We start from the raw sequence: 19,869 nt of genomic DNA on the forward strand, positions 1-19,869 counted from the left end.
ATGGGGCAACAATGGAAGGGGTGCTATCAAGAGGATATAACACACAATCAAAGCTTGAAATGATGCTTTCTTTGCCTTTACCTTCCAATCAAGCAGTTAATTAAGCAATTAATAACCATTTAGGGCATCTGCTTTAGGTTGTAGTTCCACAATCATGCAACAACAAGAGAGACATTGCTTATAAAGTTAAAACAAAAGTGTTAAATTAATAGGAAAATAATTCATATAAAGGGCAAAGGAGAATCCAGTCCCCAAATCCTAGGACACAGGAGCAGAAAACTGATAATACATGCTTTATCAGATTGAGTAACTCTGGACACATTGGGCTATTTCCTCAACCATATAATAACATTTCTATTAAAATATAATGCATATAACAAAAATGTCATCATTTTAAAATACAATGTAATATTTTTAGTATGATCACAGTGTTAAACAAGCATTAACATTATTCAATTTCAGAGCATTTGCATTATCCCTCAAAGAAAACTCATACCTAATAGCATTCAATCTCTTCTCTCCATCCACTTACAAGCACCAATATAGTTTTCTTTTCAAGGATTTGTGTTTTCTAGGTATCTTTTGTAAATTATATTATACAGTATGTGGACTTTTCCACATGGATTCTTTCATTTTGCATAAAGTTATCAAGATTCAAAAATGTCAAAGTATAAAGCAATACTTCTTTTCGTTTTTTAAAAATTCCTTCCTATAGCATGCAGGTTTTTAAATTTTATTTTGTAATAATAATAAGAAGAAGAAGAAGAAGAAGAAATGTATCTGACAATTTATGAAGGTTTCTCATTACTAAATATTTCTAGATAACTGAAACATACCTATCTTAAGAATCAGAAACTTCATTATTTTTTCTTTTGTTTTGGGGTACCAGGGATTGAACTCAGGGGCACTCAACCACCACATCCGCAGTCCTCTTATGTATTTTATTTAGAGACAGGATCTCACCAAGTTGCTTAGCACCTCACTAAGTTGCTGAGGCTGGCTTTGAACTCACGATTCACCTACCTCCCAAGCTACTGGGATTACGGTGTGCGCCACTGCACCTGGCTCCCAGAAACTTCTTTATTAAATATTTTATACATATAAGTAATTTTAAACATTAATTTTAGGGTTTTTTTTTTTTTTTTTTTTTTTTTGGTCGTTGTGGCAAGATTGTTGAGGAAAGAAATTCTCAAGAGACTTTAGAGACTGGATATTGTGAAACTCTTATATATGCCCCAGTTGAAGACAGACTTAGGTTGTAGCTTTAGTTTCTGCTTCATTTTGTTTTGTAAACTCTTGAAAATCTGTGCTATACCAGGCATGGTGGTGCACACCAGTAATACCTGTGACTCAGGAGGCAGAAGCAGGAGGCTCACAGGTTCAAATCCAGCCTTAGCAACTTAGAGAGGACCTAAGCAGTTTATGTATCTATAATATGTCAAAATTATTTCCTGTTAATGCTTGAGTAATATTCTGTTGCCTTGATAAATCATATCCATTTAATGATGGAAATTTGTGTAGTTTCCACATTTTTATTTTTTTTTAAATAATGCTGATATGAACATTAATTAACATGTTTGTGTGTACATATATTTTTCTCTCTTGGGACTATATGGAGGAATGGAATCACCAAGTCATACAGTAATACTTTGTTTAACTTTTTAAAAAATTGTCATTTTGTTCTTTACAGTGGTTAAACCATTTTGCATTTTCAATAGCAATGTATAATAATAAGTTCCAATTTCTCCATATTCTCATCAAACCTACTTATTTTCATTTTTGCTTTAGTTTTTGTTTTTCATAACTATTTTAATGTGAATGAAATGGTAGCTTTATTACATACTCAAATTGCATTTCTCTGATAACTAATGATATCAATCACTTTTTTACATGACTGTTATTTATTTATTTTCTTTAGACAAACATCTGTTCAAACATTTTGTCTATTTTTAAGAAATTGTGCTATTTGTATTTTTACTATTGACTTGTAACTGTTCCTCATAAATGCTGGATGATGTCTTCTCTCTTTCTCTAGGTTGTCTTTCTACAATTTTAATCTTTGTTTGTTTGCAGTTCTGCAGATTAAACCAAGGAAACTATATCTTTGAGCTACAAAGCCCACCCTTTTTACATTTTCTATTTTTTAGACAGTCTCACTAAGTCGAAGAGACAAATCTGGCTTTGAACTTGCAATCCTCCTGCCTTAGTCTCCCTAGTAGTGGGATTACAGGGATGCATCACTGTGTCCAGCATCCTCCTTCTTCATAATGCATCTGATTCACAAATGTTTTTAATTTTACAAAGTTGCATTCATCTATTTTGTCTTTTATTATAATATTTTTGTGTAATGCATGACAAAGTATTGTTTAATCGAAGGTGATGAGAGAGAGAGAGAGAGAATTTTAATATTTATTTTTTTAGTTTTCAGCAGACACAACATCTTTGTTTGTATGTGGTGCTGAGGATCGAATCCCGGGCTGCAAGCATGCCAGGCGAGCGCACTACCGCTTGAGCCACATCCCCAGCCCCCTACTTAGAGTTTTGAAGTTTTATTCTTATATTTAAGGCTGTGATCCATTTTGTGTTATTTTGTGAATAATGTCAGAGAGCAGTTCAACCTTAATCTTTTGCATGTGGATGTCCATTTGTCTTGACATCTCTTGGTTGAAAGACTATTCTTATCCCATCAAAAGCTCTTGGTACTCTTGCCAATAAGTTGTAAATTTGAGGGTTTATTTATATGCAGTTTTACTTCTGGACTCTGAATTTTGTTTTGTTAACATGCATGTCTATTCTTATACCCTTATCACATTTCTCAACTATTGTGGATTTGTAAAATATCTTGAAATCAGGTAGTGTGAGTCTTTCCACTTCATCCTTTTTCAAGACTGTTTTGACAACTCAGTATCATTTGCATTTTCATCTATGCATTTTAATGCCAGCATATCTATTTATGTAGAAAAGGAAGCTGATTTTGACTGATCAGTGCATTGAATCTGCAGATCAGTTGAAGACTATTGTTCTCTCAACAACATTGTCTTCCATAGCTGTTTAACACCATTAACACAGGTGTTTTTAATTTATTTACATCTTTATCAGTTTCTATCAATAATGTTTAATGTGCCATTTTTGTAATTCTTTGGTTAAATTTATTCCTAAGAGTTTTATTCTTTTTGATGTTATCAGAGATATGTTTCTAATTGCAATTTTACTTCTAGATTATTCATTGCTAATACATAAAAATACAACTGCTTTTTAAAATATTATTCTTATATCCTAACAATTTGCTGAATTTATATCTTGACTCTAATAGATTTTTGAAAAATTCATAAAGCTTTTAATGTACAAGATCATATAATTTTCACAAGTGGTAACTATTGTTGTGATGAAGAAAAATATACAGCTGTCAGAATAGAATTAGTCAAATGATAACTAGGCTGACTTCTCTATCATTCATAAGATAGTATGAATTTAAATGGACTGTTTATGAATCTCTTTGTGATTAAATATTTTATGCCCAGTTAACATATAAGGAAATCTAGAAATTGTTTGCAAGACTTTATACAGTTACTATGCTGAAGACCTGGGATTTTAATTGAGGGCCATTATTCTGCAGCCAGAAATATTAACCATTTTGTAATTAAAATTTTAAGTGGTTTCCTTGTAGTGGATTAGAGTACCAGTAATGTTTCCCATGCTCCACCATTTTCCTTAACATAGTCTTCAGAACTGAAGAGAGCAGTGGTAAGTAAAACTTTAAGATACTATATTTCAAACTAAGAAACATGATAATAGAGGAAAAATCAGGTAATTAAAATTAAAGTAAAATATATGCAGTCAAATATATTAATAAATATTTTTTTATTTATTGAGATATAATCAACATACAATAAAACATAATCTTCTTTTAGTGTTTAGTTGGATATTTTGACAATTTTATACATCCAAGTTACCACTGCTCAAAATAAAGATAGAAAACATTTCCATTTTCCCCTACAATGAGCCCTTGTTCTTCCCCCAGTTAATTTCTTATTCAATGGATCTCTTTATTTTCCTTATTTCAGTTCCTCTGATTATACTCTGTTGAACCATTATATAATTTTCATCAGCATGAAACAGTTTTGTCTGTGTTTAGATTTCATATTTTTCTCTTTTACTATAGATAGACACACATATATATGCATTCACAATGATGTTCTCTAACTTTATGTATGTATGTATATATATATATATATATATATATATATATATATATATATATATATATAATTATCATATATATGATACTTTTCTAACCGATGTTCTTTTTCTGTGTTGAGACAGAATTGTCAAATTGTTAGGGATTTTTATTAAATATTATCATTTTAAGGTATTTGCTTATATGTTATGTTTTAATAGGCAATAAATTCATATAGGTAAATTTTGGATAATATAAAATTGAATATTATAAGAAATATTCTTCTGATATTTATCTACTTACTGACTAACCATACAATTCTACATCCACAGTCAATTTTATCACTTTCTTATGTGTTCATTAAAGGCATTTCAGATATATGTAATAAAATGAAGGTTACATATTATTTCCTGTACTTTTTATTCCAAGAGATGGAATTGTGTGGCTCTGCAATTTTTCATTTAATTATTATGAATTATAACAAACAAATAAAAATGCACACAATATATAAATTCCTGAGTAAACATTGCTAAGGTCATGTTTCATTGGATTTGTATCAATATGAAAATATTTGGTGTATTTTTATTGTACCTAACTTCTGTACACAATTTCTTTAAAAACCTATCCAAGTATTTGTGCAACTGCTATTCATTGGTCTCTGGCTACAAAATGTTCTACTGCATGAATATGCCAAATAGTCCACTGTTAATAAGCGTATGGATTTGCTTCTGTTTATTTTACTGCCACTGATCTTGCATTAGTTCAATCTCAGTTGGTCCAGATTTGCTGAATATTTATCTTTAATGTTGCATGGAACATGATGGTGACCCTTTGTCAATGCAACAAAATATGTTAGCATAGGATAAATCTTGTTCTTTTACCCTTGATTTGTGAATTATTTTGTGGGGTAGAACACATTTTGACTGCATTGTTGTAAAAGATTTGTTCTTAGATTTGGTGAATCTAGAGAGTTTTGACATTCAAGCCTGTCATGTAATTGGAGCATGCCTACATTATCAGTTATTGTCTAAGTACCACTGTGAACATACGTTGGGCACATTGATTGCAAACTATGTTTCACGTATGCTTAAAGACAAAACATTCTCATGCATCCCAGAGAAGAGGGAAACAAATCCTGGACCTATGATTTCTAGAGCAATTTTAATGCATACATTCTCCTGCACTTGCCCATAACAAATTTGTCACTGTAAACTGATTTGTTATGAGTATTTATAATAACCAATCACAGAGCAAATAGTGTACATTTGATGCATATGTACATGAAATGCATATTTTTGTGTAGTTATTCCAATAAACATATGAATATACTAGTGCTTTATGTTTATTTAACATTGGAAGAACTGAATAATACAATACTTACAACTTCACATTTATTATATATCATTTTTTCTAAAGTGCTTGTACTAAATTTTAATGCTGATGATAGCTTATGAAAGATTCTCTTGCTCCAACAATAGTCAGCCATAAAATTTGGAAACCATCAAAAGTTTGCTAGTCAGTTCAGTGTGTAATACTATAATATTTGGGCTGTAATTTGCAAATGTCTCATCACTAATGAGGTTGAAAATTTTGTGTTTTTTTGGCCACTTATACTTGCTCTGCATTGAAGGGCCCTTAAAGACTTTGGTCCACTCTTTTCACTGGCCTGAATCATTGTTTTTATAATTTGTTCAGAAGTAATCTCAAACTGTCCATTTTTAATTTATGCTTATTGGAAATACTTTATTCATATCTGGAGTAGTGTTTTCTTCTATTAAGGTATATTTCTACAAACACAAGTTCTTATCTGAAATACTTAAGCTTTTGACTTTATATTTTTTTGTTTTATGTATCCTTCATTGGAAAGCATTCTCCCTTCTGAGGTCAGAAACATATTTTCCGTATTATGTGGTAAATGTTTCATTGTCTATTCTTAATCTACCTTTTTTGTTTGCTTAACTGTTAGTAGGACTTGAAGTCAATTTATTTTTTATTTCCTGTTCTTCTTCTTATACTGCCAACCAATTATCCCAATATTACTTATTTAAAAACATTTCACTTGGGCAATAGGGAAGAATAATGTTAATTTAGATTAGGTAGAGGGAAGTGGTGAGAGGGAAGGGGAGGGGATGTGGGATAGGAAAGATAGTAGAATGAAACAGATATTATTATTGTATGTATATATGTGACTATATGACCAATATGATTCTGCAATATGTACAGTCACAAAAATGAGAAATTATATGCCATCTATGTATGACATATCAAAGTGCGTAAATTCATTTTGCTGTCATGTATAACTAATTAAAACAGATAAAAATTTAAAAAATATATTTCACATGTATTATTTTTGGTACAGTGCCCACACGCATAAGTTTGATTTATATTTTTTAATTGATAAATGTGTTTTTATTCTAATTTTACTTGCATAAATATAGTGCTGCCTTGATGGATACAACTTTAGACAAAAAAAAATTGATATTAAGTAGAGTAACTTCTTCAACATTACTGCAAAGTTCAATGTTTATGTCTTTTACATTTCCACAAAAATTTTACAGTCATAATTTCCAGTTATATGTATACACATATGCATATAAACATAGAAGTACACAGAAACTGTAGGAATTTTAACTGGGATTGCATTAAAACTATATAGATCAATTTGGAGATAATTTCCATATTAATGATATTCAATCTGTCAGTATATGATCATGATTTATCTCATTAAATGTGATGTTACTCAACTTTTTTTTCAATAGTATTTAATACTTTCTTGTAATAAATTTTTGATAAAACTTGACAGTGAAATTATCTTGGTGATGCTTATTTTTCTAGTTATTTTAGCTAATAATTTATTTTAGAATTTTTCAGTGTACCATGATTTAGTATCAAATATAGTTCATGTACAAATACTGTTAAAATTATTTCTAGATGTTTTCCCCCTTTTTATTTGTAAAATATAGTTATAAATTATATTGTTTGTTTTGACATAATTATACAAGCATGGATTATTTCTGGGTGTTTTATAATGTCCTTGAAGATTAAAACTGTTTCACATTTAAATATTTATTTCTTTTAAAATATCTCTAATATACAGTTTGATGACTAAAATTTGTACAAATTTATTTGACATTTAACATGTTGGCTACATTCTAATGAATATTACCTTATTTCCACATGCTTATCATGTTTTTAAAAAGTAGTAGCAATTGTTTCAGTTAATCTTCCTTTCAAAACCTTGCAATTTCTTTTTTGCTGATTTTGCTCTTTTTCTTAGTTTAATGATGTATCAGTGCAGAATAAAAATTTTTTTGTTTTGTTTCTATTTCTTAAGTCAATTTTAATAATTTGTATTATTTATAAAAATTTTTTTCATTTCAATTGCATTTTATAAAGTACAGTGTGTTATAGTGTTCTAATATCACCAAGATATTAATATCATTAATATTAATTAATATTAATATTAATATCACCAAGACCTGTAGTGATGTTTTCTTTCATTTCTGAGAAGATTGAACTATCCAGAATTTTCTAAATTATATTAGTGTTTATAGACTTCTGGAGTTTATTGATCCTATCACCTGCATAAGGAATTCTACTTATTTAAATAGCATATGGTCATTTAAAAGTAACTCTTTTCTCCAAATTCCTTTGGTTTATTTTATTCTTCATTTCTAACTTATCATGAAGGACTCATTTATTCTGAAGATAGACGCATTTACAATTTATACTTTAAAGTTGTACAGTGTTTCCTTACCCATAATTTACAAATTATGACATGTAATATTTTGTCATTCAACTCAGTATTATTAAATTCCATAATTATGTGTTGTTTTTATTCAGGGTTATTTAAATATGTTTTGATTTTCAGACATATGTAGATTAACATATTATCTATTTGTTAAAATTTATAGTATTGTTTGGCAGTAATTACATATATATCCTGCATAACTTCAATCTCTTGATATATTGAGTCAATTTATGAACTGGTATATTATCAAGTTTTAAAATATTCCACATGTACTTAAAAACAGTACCAAGTTAGGAAGGATGTGAAGAAAATAACTCTTAGACATTTCTCATGGCAAAGTAAGCTAGTAAAACTATATTTACAAAGATTTGGTGGGCTTTATTAAAGTCAAACAAAGCACATAACTCTCCTGAGATAAATATATTCCAAGATATGTGTCAAAATAATTATATGTAGGATCATATGTTATTTAACAACTGGGATGCATTATATGAAACATGTTGTTAGGTAATTTTGTTATTCTATGAACACAGTATAGAGTACTTAACAAATATCTATGGTGTAGCCTACTACACACCAGTTTATGCAATTATGATGGGGCACTTTTCAAAAGCAGGTGTGTTTACATTAGCATCCTTACAAACAAGGTATGTAATTGATCACACTACATTGTTATGATGGCTCTAATAACCTCATTAAGTAAGAATGACATTTGGCTCCATCATAATCTTACAGGATCAGCATCCTATATGTGGTCCATCATTGACAGAAACAGTGTTGTTCACTACGAAAATGTGTGTGTGTGTGTCTACTCACATTTATACATATAAGTGTGTGTATGTGTGTGTGTGTGTACACATGGAGAGAGAGAGACAGAGATAGAGACAGTATTACCAGAGAAAGAATTCTGCTAAAATACACATACTTTCCTTATAGGGCATTTCTGCAGACTTACCACAATGATATGTCTTTGTTGTATTTATTACTTTGTCCACTATGTATAAAAGAATACTCTTGGATAATACACATTTACTGGTGACTTTTAGAATGAGTGCATTTTGTTTATATGCAACTTCCTCTCACTTTCCAAGGAACCACCCTTCCTCAACACAACACACACACACACAGCCTAGGTTCAGATTCCATCCCTGACATTAAGTAATCATGTGCCATTGGGAAACTCACTTGTTATCTCTATCCTTTATCTATTAAATGCAAATGATATCTCTTCCAGGCTGTTCAAGGTTACTATGAAGTATAATTGATTTGTCTTTCATAAAAAAAAAAAAAAACATAAAGAAGTTCCAGGGCACTAATTGTTATATAATTTTTTGCTGTTATTATTGCCATTTTGAGGTTCAGATGAGGGGAAACAAGCCTGGCTCAAAAATGTGGGGAAATTTGGCATTTTGTTGTTCTAGTGGTCATGCACGGAGAAACAGGCTGGCAGATACACAGTATGAGGAAACTTAGGAGGTTATTTGACTGGAAAGGATAAGAAAATAAAGAAAAGTTGTAGGACCTTAATTCAAGTATATTTCCTATTACAATGTCTCTAGATTAGATAAATCTGGGACTTTTTTTTAAGTGGCACTTTCATCCTATTAAAAACATAGCCACCAAATCAATAGACCAGACCACTGTTGTCTACAAAATGATAATTATCACTCTCAAACACATTATCACAATTATATAATGCATATGAAGGCTTTTCATAAATTGCAAAAAGCTATACAAATTATATTAGTACCAAAAAACCTATTTTGGTGGGCGCCACTGGTAATTTCTTTTATGTTTTATGGACTTTTCTCAGGTTTCTTACATCTCTATAATTGTATAGTTAGAGCTCTCATTTCACCCAGCTTTCTATCTACACTGATAGAAAGAACTCTCTTGTTTCTGGCCTCTTTCTTTCTGCCTAGTCCCTTATCTCTCTCTGTCTACCAGACATGTCTACTTAAATGTCTTCCTATCACATCAAATTCACCATGACTCAGACAGAATGTCTGATCTTTCCCTTGAGCTCTTTCTTCTGCTTCTTTTCCCTCTTTCTTAAAGATAAAATGTTTTATCAGTACTTAAGCCCAGTCTTAAAAAACTAATACTAAACATATAATAGTGTATGGGTAGATTCCTTCGACTACATCACAAAAATCTGTAAATTCATATTGCTTTTAATGCCAAAGAATTATTAATATGAACAAAACCACCACCTGAACATATGAAACAAAAAATTGGTATAAAATAGTTTATCATTTCCCACTATTACATATATATGTATATGTATATGTATATATATATATATATATATATATATATATATATATATATATATATGTCATGATAATATATTAGAAATATGTTGCCTTAAAAATTCAACATTATGAATCTATAAGATTTGCTAGATCTCTAAGAATGGAACAATAATAAATTTTAAAAATATAAAGATAAGATAAAGCAGTTGAAATTATTGGGATGAGGGAGAAAATTGAGGCTTATTAGCTAACTCTAAGGTAATTTAGAGATTCTTTTGAAATTAAATGGAATCAAGTATAAGGTTGATGAACCAATATTCCACTCTTATTTATATTAATCCATGCTTTTTTCAATAGAAACTTAAAATTTTATTTCTTTCCTTTCCACAATTTCCCAGCTACTAGATATTATTTTCAAATTTGGTTCATTTGTTTTGCACTCTGGTTTTATTCTTTACATAAAATCTCTATAGCAATCAGAAAAATAAGGAGAATAAACTCTTCCTAGAGAATTGTAACGTTTAGAGAAAGTAATATCTAAAACCTATGGTTACCTTAATTTTCAAAAATTCATCCTTTATTTAAAATGATTTAGTTTTTATCAAAACATTCCACATATTAAACATATTATAGGGAATTTACAAATTAAAAACAAATGTTTTTCGTCCTAGAAAATGAATGTAATTTAATAGAGGAATATTTAAAAGAATAAAGTGATTAAATAAGAAACAGTGCTCTTTCAAAAGTGTAATTCATACACAAAATGATAGTAGAGTTACCATAGGTGCAGTGCTATACCCTTCCTGGTGGGAGAATAAAATACTTGACCAGCAAGAGATACTTAAGTCAAATTTTAAATAAGAGTATTTTTTTTTCCTTATAAGTGATGAAAATGAGCTATGTAAGAAGTAGGTATAAAGTAAGAAAATGCATTGAATAATCAAATAAAACCTTCAAGAAATTCAATATAACTGTACTTTAGGGGCAAGGAATGAACACAGGAGGAAAGAAGGCTGGAAGTTGTAGGCTGGGACAAATTCAAACAAGTTTCACCTGTTTTCTTAAGAACTTCTGAAATTTTTGTAGTAGATAAACAGACTAGAGAGCAAAAAGAAAAAACATCCATAGCTATGACTCATTACTTGAAAGTGAATGAAAATCCAGCTGAAGCAGTTGAACCAAGCAGTTCAATGTAGGAATGAATTCTCACAAACTGAAAAATCTAAAGTTTGAGTTCATATTTGGATGGAAGTGACAGTCAAATAGTTTTAATTCTAGTCTCATATTTTTCTGTGTTGCTATAATTTCCAGAAAGATTTTTCCAAATAGTTACAGAAATGTTTCCTATCAACCACAAGCATAAATTATTTTGAATTTAACATCATTTCCAATACCTGATTAAAATTTTTGAGTATGATTTACTTTGGCTTTGGATGCACCAGAATATATATATGATCCTGAGGACCAAACCCCATGCTTCACATATGCTAGGCAAGGGCTCTACCATTGAGCTACAACTCTAGCCCCAGAAACAGTTTTTCAAAAAGATATTTTCTTTTTGTTAATGGAAAGTCATCAAGGAGACCAAGCAAAAAACAGGATCAGAGCTAGGAAGGATATAGATTTCACTTTAATTTTGAAGATGGCTATGTAATAAAAATAAAAGTATGAAAGAAATGTGTACCCTTCAATTAAAGAGTTAGAGGAGCTTTGAGAATGGCCACAAAATGCCTGAAGAATTTTTCATCCCTTTAGTGATTACAGCAGAGGAAATTATGGATATTATAGACAACTGCAGATTTAATAGTCAACTATTGCTTTTCATAGTGATTAAAACTGTTTTCCGAATCAGCATTTTAAGATGGCTTTCATATATATAGTACTAGATTGCTATTTCTGTTACAAACATTCTTTGTGCTAAGTGAGAGCTCAATGCAGAAGTAATTCAGTGCACTCGTACCAGAGCTTCTCTGGCGTGATTATGAAGCTAGCATTCCAGACCATGGCTGTTTTCTTAACTACTGATTCTCCATCATATTAAATGATGTATATACTGTATATTACATTTATTAGGTAGTGTTGTATTTTTAATGGGAGGTGTCCCCCAAAAGCTTATGTGTGAGAAAGTGCAAAAAGGCTAAGAGGTGGAATGGTTGGGTTGTGAGACCTACTCAATGCATTGATCTCCTGACAGGGATTGACTGGCAGTAACTGAAGGTAGGTAGGGTGTGGCTAAAGAGGTGGGTGTTGGGGACATGCCTCGGGATATATTATTTGTCTGTGGTCAGGAGCTCACACTCTCTCTCTTTCTCTCTCTCTCTCTCTCTCTCTCTCTCTCCCCCTCCTTCCCTCCCTCCCTCCCTCCCTCCTGGTGCCATGTCTGCAGCTGCTTTTCTTGCCACACTCTTCTGCCTAGATCATGTTCTGCCTCACCTCAAGCTCCAAGGAATGGAGCAGCTGTATATGGACTGAGACCTCAGAAACTGTGAATCCCAAAATAAACTGTTCTTGTCAGATCTTTTAGTCACAGCAGCAAAACAGATGACTAAAACAGAGAATTTTAGAAAATAAGACCATAATAATTTAGCATGTGTATTTGTGTGTGTGTGTGTGTGTGTGTGTGTATTAGGGTCTGTAAACAAGTCAAGATGGAGCCTGGCATTTTGCCAGAGGGAGTAGTTTGTGAAGTAACGCCAGCGAGCCATTAAGTGTGGAGATTCCTTATTGGTTGACTGCTGTATCTAGTTTATGTTAATTAAGATAAGCTGTGTGGAATGTATATATACCCCTCCTGTCCTACCATAAATAGCTCCCACTCCTTCTGCATCAATGTACACAAGTTGTTCGTCCTGTCCCCCCCCCCCCCACCCCGTTATTTTGCTGCAGCTGGACTGAGGCAGATGGTGGCCCCGTACCGGGAGCCCGGGGACACTCGGGGATATGTTGACCAAAAAAAGCTGCCCGTCCATAGATAGGACAGGAGCAAATCTGCTCATCCCTAGGCAGATAGGGCGAGAGGAAAAAATGGCCATTTTGAGAAAATGGAGAAGACTGATACAGTATGTTTGTGTCTTGTTTTGTCTTGAAATGTTGTATTGTCTTTGTGATGAAAATATGGAAGGGGTGAGAAGTAAATTACTAAGGGAAGAAGGCACCTCAATGGAACCAAGAGCAGTTAGGGCATGTGTTGATGGAAACCCAGGAATTCTAGTCAGAAAGAAAAAGAAAGTTCAAATGAAGAAGGATTATCAGGAAAAAAGTTGCAGCAAAAGGCTATTAGTGAATACTTTTCCTTACCGGAGGGTACATGAATCGGTGGGGCGGCTGCCACGTATGTGAGCCGGTCATGGCGCAGCAAGGACTTTCCAAGCGGTGGCAGCTGGCTCTTCCCCGCCCCCCGCCCGGGGAGCCCAAATCTAGACCTGACCTGGAGGCATAGTCTTGCAGGGAGCAAGAACCTGCGAGATTGTGCCTCCAGGTCAGGTCTCTTGCTCCCTGTGCCCAGTGGCAGTTTGAGTCTTGAACACTCCCCGGATTCTCCCTGGGGCCATCTGGGGCTGCCCTGGACGCTGCAGGCGGAAGGCCCGCGTCCCTGAAGTTTGATCATTTCCAAGGCCTGTAACTACAATGGTTCTCCCTCACCTGGAAGCTAATGAGTAATGAGCTCTATTAAGGCTTATTTCAAATGTAAAAAAAACCTTGAGATAATGTACTGAATTGTTCAGAAGGTTGTTTTCTTAGTGGAATGCTACAGGATTTTCTTTAGCATCATTGCTGGAGTTCCTGCCTTCATCCCAGTGCTGGTGAGGACGAGCGTGGAAAAATTTCCAGTGTTTCTGAGAACCGAAAGAGACTTCAGATCAAGCTAGCTGCCTGCAGAACTTACCTGGACTGTGATTTACCTGGACTGTGAGTTAATCTATTGAGACACTGCTTTACCTGGACTTAGACAACAAACTGTAATCTACAACAAATTGTAACTCGGTATCTTTGCTAACGGTGTCATTGCTGGTATAATTTTTCCAAAGGCTTCTTACTTGGAGCCATCAATTGGCTTGGTATCATGACATTTTGTATCCTCCCCTTCTGCTTGTAGCAGATTATTTATGGTGTTTGTGTAAAAACCACTATGGTCGTTATTTAAATTAAACAAAAGGGGGAAACGTTAGGGTCTGTAAACAAGTCAAGATGGAGCCTGGTATTTTGCCAGAGGGAGTAGTTTATGAAGTAATGCCAGCCAGCCATTAAGTGTGGAGATTCCTTATTGGTTGACTGCTGTATCTAGTTTATGTTAGTTAAGATAAGCTGTGTGTAATGTATATATATCCCTCCTGTCCTACAATAAAGGGCTCCCACTCCTGCTGTATCAATCTACACAAGTTCCTCATCACCTCCCCCCCCCCACCCCCGTTAGTTTGCTGCAGCCGGACTGCAGCGTGTGTGTGTGTGTGTGTGTGTGTGTGTGTGTGTGTGTGTGCTTGTTTTACAATTTCAATCATATCCTATAAAACTGTTAGGGCATAATTTTTAAAGATTGAAAGATCTGAGCTTAAACTCTCTGGGAGGGAAGTGCATTAGCTCTGATAGTCTTTAATTATGTGCCAGTGTTCCAGTGTCCCCATCTTCCATTTCTTAATCTGATAAAACAGGAATATTAGTCATACATGTCTAAGATTTTCTATAAGAATTAGATGAGATAAAAGTTTGAAGCGCTGAGCTTTGTCCTAGTGACAGTAAATTCTCAATATATTTATTATTATAATAATTATTTATCTATGTTTAAGTTCTAAAAGTAGTTATTTTCTTTGCCAATTTTATGACTTCTAATATTCATTTTTTTAACCTCATAAAAGCAAAACTAGAATGTCATATCTGTTGTCTTCCCTGTCAATACCCTTCATTTTTCCTTTACATATTGTTTTTGGTAGCATGTCAGGTATTGCAATTATCTACTGTTGCCCAACAACCCCCACCCCAATTAGTGTCCTAAAGCATAAGAAAATATTCACTTGTAAATGAGGTGGGAAGGAATTTTCTTTTTTTCCTATTAGCCCTACAGAGAGTAAGTTTTCCTAAGATTTGGAAATATAAGAACACATTCATTGGTTTTATCTAAATAATCAATGAAGTTCCAATTACATAAATTGCTATATATCTGAATCCACTTCAACAAATATGTCATATGAACCTCTGGTAGTTTTTGTGGGGTACCAGGGATTGAACTCAGGGGCAATTGAACACTCAGCCACATCCTCAGCTCTATTTTGTATTTAATTTAAAGACAGGATTTCGTTGAGGTGCTTAGAACCTCACTTTTGCTGAGGCTGGTTTTGAACTCATGATCCTCCTGCCTCAGACTCCCAAGCCTCTGGGATTGCAGGCCTGTGGTCACTTTGCCTGGCTGGTATTATTATTTGGTTGCATTGTTTGTGTGTGTATATTCGCTGCAAAATGAACATGGCTGTCTATGAGATTTGAGCTTTTAAAAATATTCAAAATGTAATTTCAAAGATTTTACTAAATAAGATACCTCCAAATTCAGTTTCACTGGTTCAAGAAATCACCTTCTCAGTACATACATTGTTAAATTAAAAAAAAAAAAAAACAATAACTTGTTTCAGAAGAGATAAGACCAGTGCTTTTGTTTTTTCCAAAATGTGTGCTTCAACATTCTAATAATTATAATATTCATTTTCTTCATTTTTTTTCAAATTTAACATGAATTTCCTTCAAAATATTTTATTGTATCATAGATACATATTTGCCAAAATTCTTTGTTGATAACTAAAAAAAATTTATGACATTTGCATTTTATATCTTATAACTGGGGAAATACTATTGTTCAATTATATATAATCACATGTCTCCTCTAAAAAGTAAATATTGATGAAGGTCTATGATAATACTACATATCAGATATCATATTGAAGAAATGTATCTATTCTCTTTTGCTTCTCCCTTACAAAAATATAAATGTAAGGATTTGCTTTAAATTAATTGTATCTCTCTTTTTCTGAATTCTCCAATTCTGAGATCTCTTTTTGTTTTTGTGGAAGACAGGAGCAGATTATTTAAAATTTTGTACTTCCAAGCTGTTTTTTCCCCATTATCCCTTTTTCATTCAGATAAGAATTATATTTTGGGGGGTAGTCATCTATTTCATGGCTCTTGTAAAACATATTAACTTTTCTGGCTTGTTAATAGTGTTCTTCACTAATAATCCATGCATCTATGATTAAATATTTTTAGCACTTCTCTCTCTCCACTTTAACAATGTTATCAATAATAAGGCACAAGGCCATGCAGATGTGGAACCTAAACATGTAACTCCAAGGAGGCTAGCAACAGGTTTTCAAAGTCCAAAGTTTCTGCTGTCCAACAGATGCAAAGAATACTGTAATCTTTACCATCTTATCAATGTAATTACTCAGAGCTTTGTTCAGATCAGATCTTTCTGCATGAGCAACGAGAAAAACCATAAATATATTAATTTCACATTGGTGGGAAGAATTTTTCTGGTTGTCCTTTAACCCATAAGCTTTCTCATTTCCTAAAAAAGCATGTCTTCTGTAGCTACAAACACACACACACACACACACACACACACACATAGACACGGAAAATATATTTTGTCCAAACTTTAAGACTCCCTCAAACACAGACCTTCAACTTACTAAAGTCCTAAATACAGTTGTTGTCTTTGTGATGTCATTAGGCACTAAACTCTGTCAAAGAGCACATCTAGTCTCAGACTAGGTCATCTCACCAAAAAGAAAAAAAAAGAATACATCATCCTCTGGAAAATATACTATTGTTCAGTTACAAAAAGAATATAAATTCCCACTAAAGAAATTTGAAACCCCAAATTGTCAAAAATGGCATATTTTTCTTGCAAACTAAGTATCTAAGCTTTGTATCATATACATAAGTCAAATAGAATCTCAGTAATTTGTGTTAAATATATATTGTCTCTTTCTTCACATAGATTTAAGTTAACGTGGAAAAGACTTGTCCATTTCTTCATACTACTTACGCAGAGAACCTAGCATATTAATTCCCTCAGTAGGTATTTACTAAAAAAAAATATAGTTTAAATGTACCAGTATCTACAGATCAGTCATGTTTTTGAGAAGGTAATAAAAATGCATCTATATTACTTAGCACAGTTAAAGGTAAACATATGTGAATATTCTTAAATGTGCTCCAAAGTATAAGATGTTGCCAACCAAATTTGACAATGAATATTGACTAAACAAATTTCAGAAAGAAGTGATTGAAAAGATCTAATATTGTTAATTTTATGAATTAATCACATAAAATTTGCCTACTTCCATTTTAAGGCAAATTCTTAAAGAATAGGACAAATGTCTTCTTAGGTGTGGCATAAAGCAAGGGGAGAGTGGGATTCATGGAACACTATCGCATTTCATAAACAAAAGGATAGTTTCACTGTTATTACTGATCACAACATCAAAAAGATAGTTCCATCTATGAACATTTATCTTACAAAAAATTACTTCCATTAGTGATAAAAGCAGAGCAGCATATTCACAACTAGAGAGTTTGAATGCAATTTATCTTTTTGCTGATCACATGATCCTATATGTAGAAGACCCCTAAAAAACTCCGCTGGAAGACTTCTACAGGTCATAAAAAAATTCAGTGAATTAACAAAATACGAGATCAACACCCATAAAAGAATCATGTTCTTATACTCCAATGATGACACTGCTGAAAAAGAAATTTGAAAAACTATTCCATTCACGATAGCCTAATAGCAACAACAACAACTGTGTAACCAATCTAACAAAAGAGCTAAAAGACTTCTACAGTGAAACCTATAGAATACTAAAGAAAGACATTGAGGAAGACCTTAGCAGATGGAAAGACCACCAATTGCCATACTTCCAAAAGCCCTACAGAAATTCAATGCAATTCCCATCAAGATTCCAATGATGTTCTACACAGAACTAGAAAATACAGTTATGAAATTAATTTGGAAAAATAAAAGATCAAGAATAGCCAGAGCAATCCTTAGTGAGAAAAGCAAAGGAGGAGGCATCTCAACACAGACCTAAAGTTATACTATAGAACCATAGTAAAAAAATAACACAGATTGATACTGGCACTAAAACAGACATGGACACTAATGGAATAGAATAGTAAGATACAGAGACAAACCCACAAAAATACAATTATCTGATATTAGAAAGAGGTGTCCAAACATGGAGAAAAGATAGGCTTTTATCAAATGTTTCTTGGAAAACTGGAAATTCATATGTAGTAGAATGAAATTTAACCCCATCTCTCACCCTGCACAAAAGACAACTCAAGTGGGTCAAAGACCTAGGAATTAGACCAGAACCTCTGCACCTGCTAGAAGAATATGTAGGCCTAATACTCCAATGCATAGGCTCAGGAACAGACTTCCTTAAAGACTCCTACAGCGCAAGAAGTAAAATTAATAATCAATTAATCAATTTAATTGAATGGCATCAAATTAAAAACCTTCTTCATAACAGAGGAAACAAGAGTGTGAAGAGAGAGCCTAGAGAATGGGAGAAAATCTTGCTACCTGCTCCTCAGATAGGTAATTAATCCAGAATATACAAACAACTAAAAACATTAACATCAAAAATTATTATAAAAACCAATTGTTCAATAGACAAGGGAATTAAACAGTTAATTCTCAAAAGAAGATATACAAATTGTCAACAAACAAATAAAAAAAGTGTTCAACATCTCTAGCAGTTAGAGAAATGCAAATTTAAACTACACTGAGATTTTATCTCACTCCAGTCAGAATGGCAATTATCAAGAAAATAAATAGCAATAAATGTTGGCAAGAATGTGGAGGAAAAGATACAATCATACATTGTTGATGGGTCTGCAAATTAGCATCACCACTCTGGAAAGCAGTATGAATATTTCTTAAAAAACAAAGATTGAAAGGACCAGATGACCACCTATCCTATTCCTTGGTATATATCCAAAAGATTTAAAAGCAGCATGCTATAGTGACACAGATATATCAATGTTTATGGCATCACAATTCACAGTAGCCCAGATATGGAGTCAACCTTGTTGCCCTTCAACAGATGAATGGATAAAGAAAAAGTGATATTTTTACAAAATGGAATATTATTCAGCCATCAATAAGAATAACTTTATGGCAGTTGCCATGATTTGGAGATTATCATGCTAAGGGAAATAACCCAGACTCAAAAATAAATCAAAGATTATATGTTTTTTTCTGATATGCAGAATCTAACCCAAAATAAAGGGAAAAGATTAAAAAAAATAGAAGAAAAATCAGTGGAGTACACAAAGGGGACTGATGCAATGGAAAGTAAGATGGGATAGAGAAAGATAATGGAATAAATCTGAGCTAACTTTCTATGTACATTTATTCTTTGTTCCTCAGTGACTCTCACCATTGTGCACATCCACAAGACACTAATTTAAACAATTTTAAGTAAATAACAGAAAGATCAATAGAGTAGAGGGAAGGGAACAGGAGGAGGGAAGAGAGGAGGGAAAGGGGAAATACTGGGGACTAAATTAGAACAAATTATATTCCAGGCTTTTTTAAATTATGTCAAAATTAATCTTAATGTTATGTATAACTAAAAAAGAGTCTATTAAAAGAAATGAAAGAAATGTCATGGAGATGATAAAGAGAACAA

This window comes from Marmota flaviventris, chromosome 9 (assembly GCF_047511675.1).
Source record: "Marmota flaviventris isolate mMarFla1 chromosome 9, mMarFla1.hap1, whole genome shotgun sequence".
NCBI classification, from domain to species: Eukaryota; Metazoa; Chordata; class Mammalia; order Rodentia; family Sciuridae; genus Marmota; species Marmota flaviventris.